Genomic DNA, 12,074 nt, shown 5'->3' with positions numbered 1-12,074 from the left:
GTGGGTGGTTGGTTGGTTGGTCAGCATAAAGAAAATGTGTTTATTTACTCGCGGGAAGCACTCAATTGTGAGCGAGTTAATTATTTGGAAAAGTTGAAAGGCGGAAGTAGACGTTTGTACGCACACGCCTCAATACGCACACGGACATATACTTCAAATCAATAGTTGCGGGTAAATAAATGGTGGATTTTCAACTGACATGCATTTTGTAAGTGTGTATATGTGTTGGTGTTGCCATATGTTTACAACATTTTATTAGCTATGTGAGGGCTGCATAATCGGGCGCTTGGGAAGCATAAATTTGAAGGTGAACTTTAACTATAATGTATGAATTTAGCAAATATTTAAAATATATAGAACTGATTACTATATAGTAATCAATTACGCAGTCGAAGTATTCGGAGGTATTTGTTATTAACAACTGTTACTAAGCGATATTGAAGTAAAAAACTGAATTCAGGTGGTTTCATTAAGTACTACATACTCATTTTAAAAAAGTAATTTCAAAGTAATTATAAGTAATCATAAGTAATTGCAGTATTTTTATCGAGTTCTGAATAAAAGAAGACGTTGGTCTCTAAGTTGCTTTTAACTTGTACTAAATAATCTGCGCTTTTAGAATTAGTAAAGAGTAATTCAAAAGTAATCATAAGTAATTTTAGTATCTTTTAGAATCTGTATCGAGTTCTGAATAAAAGAAAACATTGCTCCCTAAATAGCTTTTAATTTGTATCAAAAAATGTGCACTTCGCCAGACATTATTTGCATATATTGGACAAAGTCCGAAATGGAAACAAAAAGCAGACCTAAAATAATATAACAGCTGTTGCGCTGATTACACAATACTGAATGAAAGTAAGTACATGAGTATGTAATCGCAGAGATACATTAGATACACTTTTGTTTTCCAACCTACGCACCTGTTAAGTATGATTAACTAGAGGCATATTTATTTTTGTATATACTAAATTATATATCTGCCTGTCTGCCTTTTTCCTACGTATATGTATATGTTTACTTAAATTCATTTGGCCAAATGTTTGTCCGATTTATTAGTATATACATTCCATTTGTCCGTATTGCCGTCAAATAACAATAATAAAAGCAAACATATGCGAGCATATTTTAGTAACAGCGCCAGGGCGCAAAATAAATGTAACGAAAAAAAACAACAACAAATAACAATAACAAATCTTAGATCACAACTAGCCATAACATTTATCTCAAGTCATCGCTTATTTAATAATGGATAATCGATGTACGTTCGTATTTGCCTGTTTACACACATACGTACTAGTACATATGTATATAAAGCTAACACTTTAGTCAAAATAGTGCGAGAGTGAGAATAATTAAAAAAATAGAAAACGTGGCAAATCTGATAAGTCAATGTGGCAGCCTTAATGACGACATAAAGAATAGAAAAGATAACGACGGTGGTTTTTTTTCAGTGAAAATCGGAAATTATTGCACTTAGGTATGTATGTATATAAATCGAAAGCAAATAATCCGTTATGTGCTAGATCGTATGGCAATAACATATGTATATATACTAAAAGCAGCTTTCGATTTCGGTGGTAATTGAGTGAGTGTGACATATGTATATGTAAACTCTATAGTGAAATATCGGTGAAGAATCAATAGAACTGGTCAGGAAAACAGCAGACTTATGCCAGTTATATACTAAATAATTTCGGCTTTCAGTAAAAAAGTGCTTAACTAAATAAATAGAAAGAAGAATTGTTACTCAAAAAATAAAATAGAACTAGTACCTAACTAGTACATTTCGGTCTAGTTGTGCTTGGGTGCTATATTACTATCTTTATAACTACTTCTTCCTAAAAAATTGATTTCATTGCCAGTCTGTATATATAGGTATACGTGAAAGTCTGCGTACATATTGACTCCAGCGCTTTCCTAAAATGATAACGGTATGCCTTATCGCGGTAGTGATTTCCAACACCATGGAAATAATGAAGTAGTAAAAGCGCCAATACAAATAACGCAATAAATATCTATTCACCAGCTGTATGTACACAAAGAAATATATATCTATGTATATCTATATTTTTATGGATTTTTAGACTTTTGTCTGCCTTGTTAGTCAAATTTACTCATTTGTACATATCTATATACATATATGTATATATATTTACAAATCTATGTCTATTCACACCCTTATGTTTTTACTGTGTCGTGTCATGTTTAACTGTAATACTATAATCGGCTATATGCTAACTTCTGTTCTCATTAATCCCCCGTATAACCGCAAAGCTAATTCAGCTTTAATTGGAAAAGTTTCGCTGTATTTCTCGTTTTACGCCGCATTGTACGGCCCATTAGTGGAATTGGTGGAATCGGTGTAGACATGTCATTGAATTGGAGATTTATTGGAAAACATTCTAGTAGCATTTGAGCTGATTCACAAAACATTGACACGCCGTAATGCCACATAATTGTGCGTTAATTTTCATTGAAAACTTGATGATTCCTCAACTTTTATGCGTAAATCATTGAGTGAGAGTGCGAATATGAAATGTGATTTTTAATTCCACTGATTTGTGGTTTGGGTAATAATTTGACTGAATAAACTGTTGCACTCTTATATTCTCCAATGAAACTATTATCTTTTAAGTGGTATATGTAGAAACAACTTGCTCTCCAGAGTATACTAATATTGTGTCCATCTCGTCATCCTTAGAATACCATTACTTCCTCTACTTGCTAACTATAAGAATCTTCAAATCTGTATTTTTCCAAACACATTATTAACCCATCTAGCCTCATTGTACCAAACGAATCACTAAGTGTTTCCACCGCACTTGATCAATCAACTTAGTTCGAGTGATTACCCACTTATGTGTCAATTATAAAAAACGATTCACTTAACAGTTCTAAAAAAAAAAACAAAAAAAATATTTATTTGAATTTTTTTATTTTAGTGGTTCCGGAGAGTAGTTTAAAATTAATTTTTTTTTATTTTTATTTTTCTAAACACTTTATGAGCCACTTTATTTAGCCGTGCGGCAATTCAGATTCTCACATAAATCTCATGTGCTTAATGTTTCACAGATTAGTTCATCATGTGTGAGGGGGAGCGTACTCAAAAATCAACATTTTGAATTTTTGTGCAGGAAAAAGTGCTGAAACCACTTAAAGGCGTTGATTGAGGTGCATAAAATTGAATTTATGATATTATCAATTGAAAACTTTTGCCGGATATAAGATAAACATAGCAGTTGACTTATCAGTGCGCCGCAGAGTGAGGCATAATAAATGAAGGGCGTGTTTGCGGCAGGCAGAACTTTTGTTTGAAAATTGATTGAAATGCAAACAAATAAAATTTTAGTGCGCTGAAAATAAATACCGAGTCACATACAACTGTGTGTGTGAGTGTGGATTTTCATGAATTTGCATTAGGTTTGTCACTGTTTTAGACTTTTGAGTTTATAATCGAGATATAACAGCATGAAATCCAAGTAATTTTTTATAATGAAAAGATAAGTTGTTTTTCTGTGCAATAACTTTAAATAGTCAAAAATATTTTTTGATATAAAAAATTGCTAAATGTCAATTTTTCCAATTAGTTGAGTGGTATATTCAGTAAATCTGGCATTTTAGTACAACCCTAATGTTCCACTTTTTACTAAAAACGTAGAAAATATTTACTGGATCAACATATGCAACTCGAAAAACATTTTAAGCGAGGGATTGGCTTGAATGCGAGTGGGAAAGTTATTTCTAATTGTTTAATTATAGCAAGCATATGCAACGGAAATGAAAAAAAAATAGTAAGATAAACATAACAAATTAAAATTAAAAAAAAATAAATTTTTTTTATTAACTAATTTTACGACTTACAAACGCCGTTTTTTTTACTTTAATCAATTCACTTTAACACAAGATAGCGGCGACAACTATTTAGTTATTCATAAATGCTCAGCAGCAATACTTGTTTATTGTTTTTCTTGAAACTACTTTTTTTTGTTATAAAGCAGCTTCACGACTTTTTAAATTTATACACTTACACTAGTACAAATATTTTATAATATTTATGAAACTATTTTTGAAGCAAAAACATTTTTTTTTTGTTTTTTTTTTTTATTAGGTTACGGATGTCACTTTATAGCTTTTCGCACAAAAATTTGACTTGTTTTTTTAGTTTCTTTTTTTTCCTTTTTGTTTTTATTTACATTTGAATTGTTGTTGTTTTCATTTTATTTTATAAATCAATTTTCATTGTTCACACACACACAAACAATATTTTTGTTTTGCTTTGCAAAATTAATTGTTTCGCTTGAGTATGAGGATATGGCGTTCGCCATTTGTCGGCAATAAAATGGAATTATTTATTGTGTTTGCTTTTATTATTTCTAAGTTTAATGTTTGGTTTTAACACCCCGAAATTTATTGCACAATATTTTTTGCACACATTTTGCTATTGAAAACATTTTAGTTCAACTACTTAGTTTCCATGACCGATTGCTTGCACTTTACAGAAGCCTTGGCTGTGAGCCTTTTATACCGGCGCGTACCGAAAACCGCAATCAAAAACGTCCGTTCAGCGTCTGACCGTCCCGGGTCCAGGCGTAAGCGCGTTTGGGCTCACAGCTGCGGTTGCAGCTTTTGTTCACTGGTGCCACAAGTGTGTGAGCGGCGATTGATTGTTGATGCTGTTGGCGCGTGCTTTTGCGTACACCAAAACACACGCACACACACACGCACGCACTCACGGATAAAAGCCAAAAATTACACGCAGCTCATGTGTGTAGACACCGCGACAACAGCTGTGTTGCGAACACCTCTGCGACGTAGTAAATATATATGTAGCCGTAGCAATGCTGATAACAATACGAGGCGACGCGGCGCGACGCGAATTTTCATGACCAAAACAACACGTTCTACGAGCGGCCTGTGCTTGTGCTACAACGTCCGTACATGCTGCCTTCTTGGGATAAACTGGATTTTCGGAGTTGGCATTTGGCGAAAATCGCAGTCGCATCACACAGCGACAGCCAGAGCCGAAGACAGCGACGGCGCAGAGCAATACAGAGCGGCGAACGCAACAACAGTGATAAATAGAGCGATGGCGCTACACAATACACAGAGAGGGGAGCTGTCAATAAGCCAAAAACGGCTGGTTGTCGGTGGGACTGGCGGCGGGTAGTCAGGCAGAGCAGCAGGCGCGGTGTCAACAAACAGCTGATGGTGAGCGCGCAGCGGAGAATACCGAATTCTGCGCACAGGAACGACAAGCGGGAGCAGCACTGTTAGAGGAACGAACTGCAGGTTGTCATTGGATAGGGTGACACAAGTTGTTCCAATCGCTGTTATAACTAACTAACTAGACTCAGACTGTCTAACTGTTTATACTTAAGTTACTATATTTTATATAATTACTGTTCTAGTTCAATTCATCTATGCCTTGTATATAGCCCCGTTGTACAACAAAACTTCAATTAGCTTTAGTTTGAGTTCCCAGTGTCATAGCATCACCCACAATGGCGAGAGATGCTGTCAAGCAAGTGGCCGGCATTGATGAGCGCAAACACACGCTGTGCTCTTTATTGTCCATGTCGGCTCGCTTTGTTAGGAGAGTCGATAAAACGCTGTGAGATGCGTCAACATAAACGCCAAACACATTGACATATCTACAGATAATTTATGTACAGCTAAAGCATCACATATGTATGTGCGCCTTGCTTGTCAGCGGTTTGTTTGAGATTTGGATTTTTTGTTTTTATGCTTTATTCTGTTTAGTGAATTAGTTGGATTTGAAGGCGAAAATTCACTTTTTTTATCAATTAAGGCAAATGTGTTATTTCAAAAATATCAAAGCTAAGTAAGACAAAGGTTTAAGATAGCTTTTAGTCAAAAAATTTTTTGGTTTTGAGTTCTTCAATTCTCCAAGTAAGCAAGCCATAATACTTTTGAAATCTCCAACGAAGCCTCGCCGCACCTTATTGCCGATATCCATGTAGTCATATGTGTATCTCTGTATAAATGTCTATATGTATACCTTAATAATATAGCAAATATGATAAGTTCGACAAAAGAGGCGCGTCCACATTGCGTGTGTTCAGAAAAAATAAATTATCTTCCCTTCTTGGCATCGAATGTGAAATAAAAGTTAATTAAATATTCAACAGAAAAATATTATTTGTTGTTGTTCACACTTTGCGGACACTTCGTTGCTTTTGTTTATCAACAAAATAAGGCGTCTCTGCTTTGTGGCCTCTTTGGGGTTGTTTGGTAAAAATAAAAGAAACGCTCAAATAAGCATACATACAAACATACATATAAGTATAATTTCCCGGTATTTTTTAAAAGCTTTTATGAAAGCTTTCGGCTTTAAATAGCAGGTGAGAAATATTAGACGAAAGCTTTAAAGAAAAAGTTTTACTTTACATAATGTTAGAGATAACAGTTTGACTTCTAACAGTGGTGTCTAATATACTAAGCGCACTGGTGAAACCTTAAAAGCTTGTATTAAATATGCTTTATTGCTGTTGATTACACATAGAACTAAATATTATCTAAATATAAAATAAAATCTAAATATATTTAGTTCATAGTCTTTCGTAAAGAATCTATATTTTCATATAATTGATTTCATTTCTCTGTTAACATAAGTGCTGTTCACAGAAAAGCTCAAAGTTCCATTGCATTTCTGTAAACTTATGTCCTTGAAGCTTTTATAATACTGTTTTGTTTGCATAAATTCCTATTAAATAATTATCTGCGCGCATATGCCAAAATTCCCTTCTCAGATAACTAGATTCGGAGTACTCACTTACTCCTCATACTCTCAAACTTCTCACTAATTCTTTAATTCTTTTATAAAAAATACAAAAGTGCGCTTCTCAATGCTCTTAGTCTGCTTGTAGGCACAAAGTCAAAACGCTCCGCTGTTAATAATAGAGAGCGCTTTGTTATTAACAGTATTTCGCTTATGAAGATAATACCTGGCACGGTCAACAGGTTGCTTGCTTTTGCAGAGCTAAAAATATACACAAGGTTCTTCATAGAATTATTGCTTGGATAAGCGCAAAATAAAATAAAAAACAGCAGACAGCTTAGATGATAAGTGTGCGGATGTTTCCACTGAAGCTTAGCGCAATCATATACAAAAATACCAACACATAAACTTCAAAGTCTGTTTGATCCTTGCCTTAAAGAGATTGCCGTACGCCAGCATATAGCTGTGTACGCATTACATATGGGCGACTTACCTTGCGGCTTTCTTCATACTTTTCTCGCATGAATTTCGGTAGCGGTTAATACATACAATTAGAAATTTCTTTTTCGCAACATCAAAGATGAAATGCGTGAAAACCAATCAGTGAGAGTCATCGTAAAAATATGCGGTATAATTGCTTACCTGTAAAAGAAAGAAAGAAAGAAAAAATTAGAGGTTGAATTATGTGGTCGGCTTATTAAGGTGCGTAAAGGTAAAGCTAATTTTTAGCTTTTTTATATGTAAGTAGATTTGAGGTTTCTGGGAATAAGATTTGGCCTATGGAGTCTATCGGAAAACACATATAATAATATATTTGTTGCATGCCAAGCTTATTTCAAAAACACTTGTATAACTAAGTTCAGACGGAGTCGACCACAAATACTCTGAAATACTGAACAAAATTGGCGACTTCGACTGTGCCTCTATTGTATGAGTATTGGATTGCTTAAGGTAGTTATCGAAATCTATCATCATGAATATAATTTGACCAATTCATATATTTATTAATTGTTCTTCTTTGAAGATAAAATTTCTCACAATTCACACAGATTATCTCAATCTTTCCTTGAAGCTACGACAATTATGAAATACAACCCATAGAAGAATTTAGCAATCAAAATGCTGATTGATTTAGGTATTAAATAATGGTACATGAAGCACATAACTTGAGCAGAGCCAACTGATGCATGAAACTTATTCCAGCACATAAATAAGTCCTAAGGTAAGCCCTTAAAAATACACATAGTCACATTCAATACTCATCATTTCATCCCACAACTTCAACAATGCTGGATATGCCAGTATATTTATAATTCGATTACAACCTTTTTTATTCGATTTTCTAGCAAATTCTTAATCGAGCGTTTCACCAATATACAAATGCTTTCAATCTTTTCCCTCGTTTACTCATACCCAGACATATTTGAGATAGAGTTTTTCGCTTTCATTTGAGCCACTGCACGTCCGCCTATGTTCTGAATGAAGATTTGCAAAATACGGCTGAATTATTTGAAAATTTTAACACTCATACATACTCACATATAAGTACATATGAGTATGTACGACTGTAAATAATTGATTTTGTGTGCGCGTTCTCGACGCCACAGAATTCCACACACATTGTGAAGTGACGCTTTTGTTCGACGCTGAGATGAGTTGTGCATGAATAAGGCGTGTATTTAAAGTGAATTTGATGCCGTGAAAAATTCCATCGCTCATTAATTAAATACATTTGAAATAGCAGATATTAATTAGTGGAAATTCAAACAACAAGAGCGAAATAGGAAACCTTCGTTTGGTATTCGAAATTGCTTTGGTTTCTAGTTCAGTGCGTTATTCATTTCAATTCAGACATGAATCGAAACCTAATCTGCTTTGCAACTCAATGCCATGGTAATGCAATTTGGTCCACAATTTCACTTTTTAATTGACAGAGAAGTGATGCGTCGAGTTTTCCATGTCACTTTCATTTATTGATTTGCTCATTCATTTGATTTATGTATATACGGTTAGCAGTTAGCTAGGAAACATTTTTTTGCTAAATATATATAAATAAGAAAAAATTGACAATTGATAATTTTAAAATTCCCGATATTTTTTGAACATACCTCGTAAACTGAAAAAAGTTTGTGCCGTCGTCTCTTATGAGTTTAAATTGCAGAATATATTACGAGAATGTATTATATAATGACAAGGACTAATCTCCTGAGAGATGTTAGTCACCTTTGCACATAGTATATATCATTGCCATTACTAACCTTTAGTTTCGGGTTCGCTTCGAATTTCCGGAAATTATTTGTCGTTTGTTTGTAGATTTCTTTTTACACTTATTTCATATACATTAGCATTTGATTACACTTCAGATATCGGTTACTATTTAGTTATTGATTTTAACACATAATGACACAGCTTTTATTAAAAAGTAATCAAATATATACAGGGTTGTTCATTTCACTTTCATACGTTTATATTCTTAAGCATTGGCTTATGACACAATTTTGAGTTCTATGAGACAATTAACTATCTCCACGTTCCTTTTATAATATTTTCCATCAAAAAATCTTAATGAGAATTTTTATATTTTCGGTCACTTATAAATTTTCAGTTCACTGAGCCCAGTTTAAGCGCGTTCGCGTCACTGCGCTACGGCGTCTGATTTGATATTAAATCGCTTAGCGCAAACGCAATTGAACTCACGTCTCGCCTATTGCTCAGCGCTGCATTGTTTGTGCTTGTGGCATGCCACAAATCTAAGATACGCATGTGAATGCAACTATGTAAATTCAAGCAGTTTTCCAAAAAGCGTTCCATGGCTGACCAATTATTATGAATTGCTTGCACTCGCACTTTGGGTGAACTCTAAGCGTTTATCGGATTTAAGGTTTGCGGTTTTCCATGCATTATCGTTCTTGTCATATTCTTGCGGTTATTAAAATTTCAGAGTCCACTTGTGGTGAATTTCGATAAATCCCTACTCGTATTTGATAATTGTATTTAAGTAAGATAAGTCGCTTTAAACTTATGGGTGTGTAAAAATACATATTTGTAAGTATGTGGGGTGTTAAAATTAAGCATGCCAAAAGAATTATAAATGTATAACGCCACATATACTTATAACATATGCATTCACTGTAAAAGAATTTAGAGTTGCTAAATGGTTATATCTATATAAATATATACAGTTGAACTTCCATAACGCGAACTGCTTTAACTCGAAATTCTCCATAATTCGAACTATTGAATTGGCAATAGAAGCCAAATTTCCTACAAATTACTTTCTGTAACTCGGAAGTCTCTCTAACTCGAAGTTTTTTTGTGTATTATGGTGATTCGAGTTGGAGAAGTTCCACTGTATATCTTATGCTTTTTTTTTGTTGTATTTAAATATATAGTAAATCATGGCTTTTAATGTCAACCGAAATGATCTTTGACGTATCAAAACAGCCATATCTGATATTATTTTTATTTTTAAGAGTTTGAGCAGAGTTAAGTGATTGCATTGAGACAGTTAGACGACGCGTACGTTTTTACGCAAATCTGTTTTAAGCTAAATACACAGTGAACCCGTTTGGAATTGTTAGCTTATGTTGAGAGAATTTTTGATTTTTTTTATTCGAGGTTGGTTTAAATTTTAAACAAAAATATATCCTCCAATATTTCCTATTTCGATATTTCCTTTACTTCGTGTCTTTTTATTTGCTTATAACTTGAAGGAACATTATTCATGCTTTATAACGCAATCTTTGTCTATGGACTGTTTAACTGATTAAGCAAGTTTTTCTAATACTCTTTGAGCTCTTGAACATTTGAATTTCTTAAATCTTGTATTTCCTACTGGGCTTAACGAGCTGTCGAACTCACTTTTAACTACGAGCTCTTTTTTCGCATGTGGCCAGTTTTTGTGCGTATAGCAGGGTGTCAGTAGTCACAAGTGGCAATTAATTTTCAGCGAAGTTCGAAAAAAAAATAAAAATGTAATACAGTTATGTGAGAGATTTTTTTTTTTTAATTTACAAGCACTGTTCGAATAAACAACGAGTTCTAATATCAGCTAAGTTCAAGTGGTCAAACATGGAGTTCATAAGCAGTTATGAACATATTCTACTGTGATTAATAAACTTATAAATAAAAGTCACTGTATGTGGTTTAATGGTTAAACAAATAAATAATAAGCTTAAAAATGTTTAATATTTAATTTTCAAATTTACGATTTACCCTTTGCCTTTCAGTGGGTTATACCGATTTATATATATTTTAAGAGGTAATCCTTTAAATTAAATCTTAGATTATATTAATTATTCAGACAGTAATGTAGCTCTAAGATCTTGTCATTATATGAAAAATATATTCGTTTTGGTAATTTTTGATAACGGCGCCACCTAGCGGTAAACTTTTTTTACTGGAAAAAGTTTGCACGCGTACTTAATTTAGCTTCAACTTGGGAACGTATTTGAAATTAGTACTGTTCAACTAGTCTTCAGTAACAGTTCCACAAATAGTAGTTCAGCAGCACTTGTTTTTTTTTTTTTCAAAGTTTGCTTGAATGAGTAATGAATCTATTAAGACAATGTTACCGAAACTGCTGGGTTGCTTATTTCACCAAGCTTCGCTATGTTGTCTAATCCATATTGGAACACACTCTCAAACACACGCAGGCTCGAATACGATAGACGCCCGCAAAAGGTGCGTACGAACGAAAATCAAAATCAAAAATTGAAATTATTTTAAATTGAATTGAATGTAAATGTCAAAATACCTGTCTGCTGCAAAAATGCGTCAAATGCCAATTTGACGCCGTTGCAAATCAAATCAATAAATCAAATATAGACGTGGCGAGTCGCGAGTGGCGAATGTGCATTCGCCGTTTGAGACAGGTAGGCAGGCGGCCAGGCGGGCGGCCAGCGCAGAAGATGTAAGCGCAGACGGGGGTTTAACTATACCAACTATGGCTTGTGGCAAGCTGGTTGAAGTTGGGCGCTCGTACAAAACCAAAGTGTTGGCGAACATTTGTTCGACAGAATTTTTGAATTTTTTGTCCCATATTTCTATGAATAATAATAAAAATTATCCATTAATGTCATGCGTATTGGTTTTTAACCGCATTTTTTATTGTAGTTTTAGAAAATCGCTTTATTAAAATAAATAATTAATTCTGATTTAATTAAAAATATGAAAACAAAATGTTGCTTCTAATATTTTTGAAAACTTACACACGAACAACAACACCACAAAACACTCAAGCGCAACAATTCGCATAAAGTTTCCTGCGCCAGCGGCGACCAGCGATTATCTGCATTTTTAGTGGTTAACGGTTTTTGGTCACCATGATTTGCTC

At 33.8% G+C, this 12,074-nt stretch overlaps 1 protein-coding gene across 5 annotated transcripts in view; it reads right to left on the bottom strand.

Annotated features, from left to right (window-relative positions):
- Window positions 1-12,074, bottom strand: part of LOC105209748 (dual specificity calcium/calmodulin-dependent 3',5'-cyclic nucleotide phosphodiesterase 1) — a 161,142-nt gene that overhangs the window by 102,056 nt on the left and 47,012 nt on the right. For 2 of the 5 annotated variants that reach the window (XM_029038591.2, XM_029038592.2), the window contains exon 1: window positions 3,862-5,240. The exons of 1 other annotated variant lie outside the window; for it this stretch is intronic. The gene's annotated coding sequence lies outside the window, so the exon portion shown is untranslated. Of the gene's footprint in view, window positions 1-3,861; window positions 5,241-12,074 lie in introns of those variants that run through there. 2 more of the 5 variants (XM_029038593.2, XM_011180328.3) reach the window with 2 other exon arrangements.

The sequence above is a fragment of the Zeugodacus cucurbitae genome, chromosome 3 (genome assembly GCF_028554725.1).
Source record: "Zeugodacus cucurbitae isolate PBARC_wt_2022May chromosome 3, idZeuCucr1.2, whole genome shotgun sequence".
Classification (NCBI taxonomy): domain Eukaryota; kingdom Metazoa; phylum Arthropoda; class Insecta; order Diptera; family Tephritidae; genus Zeugodacus; species Zeugodacus cucurbitae.
Note: the sequence above shows the minus strand (reverse complement) of the source record. Positions and strands in the feature narration are given on the sequence as shown.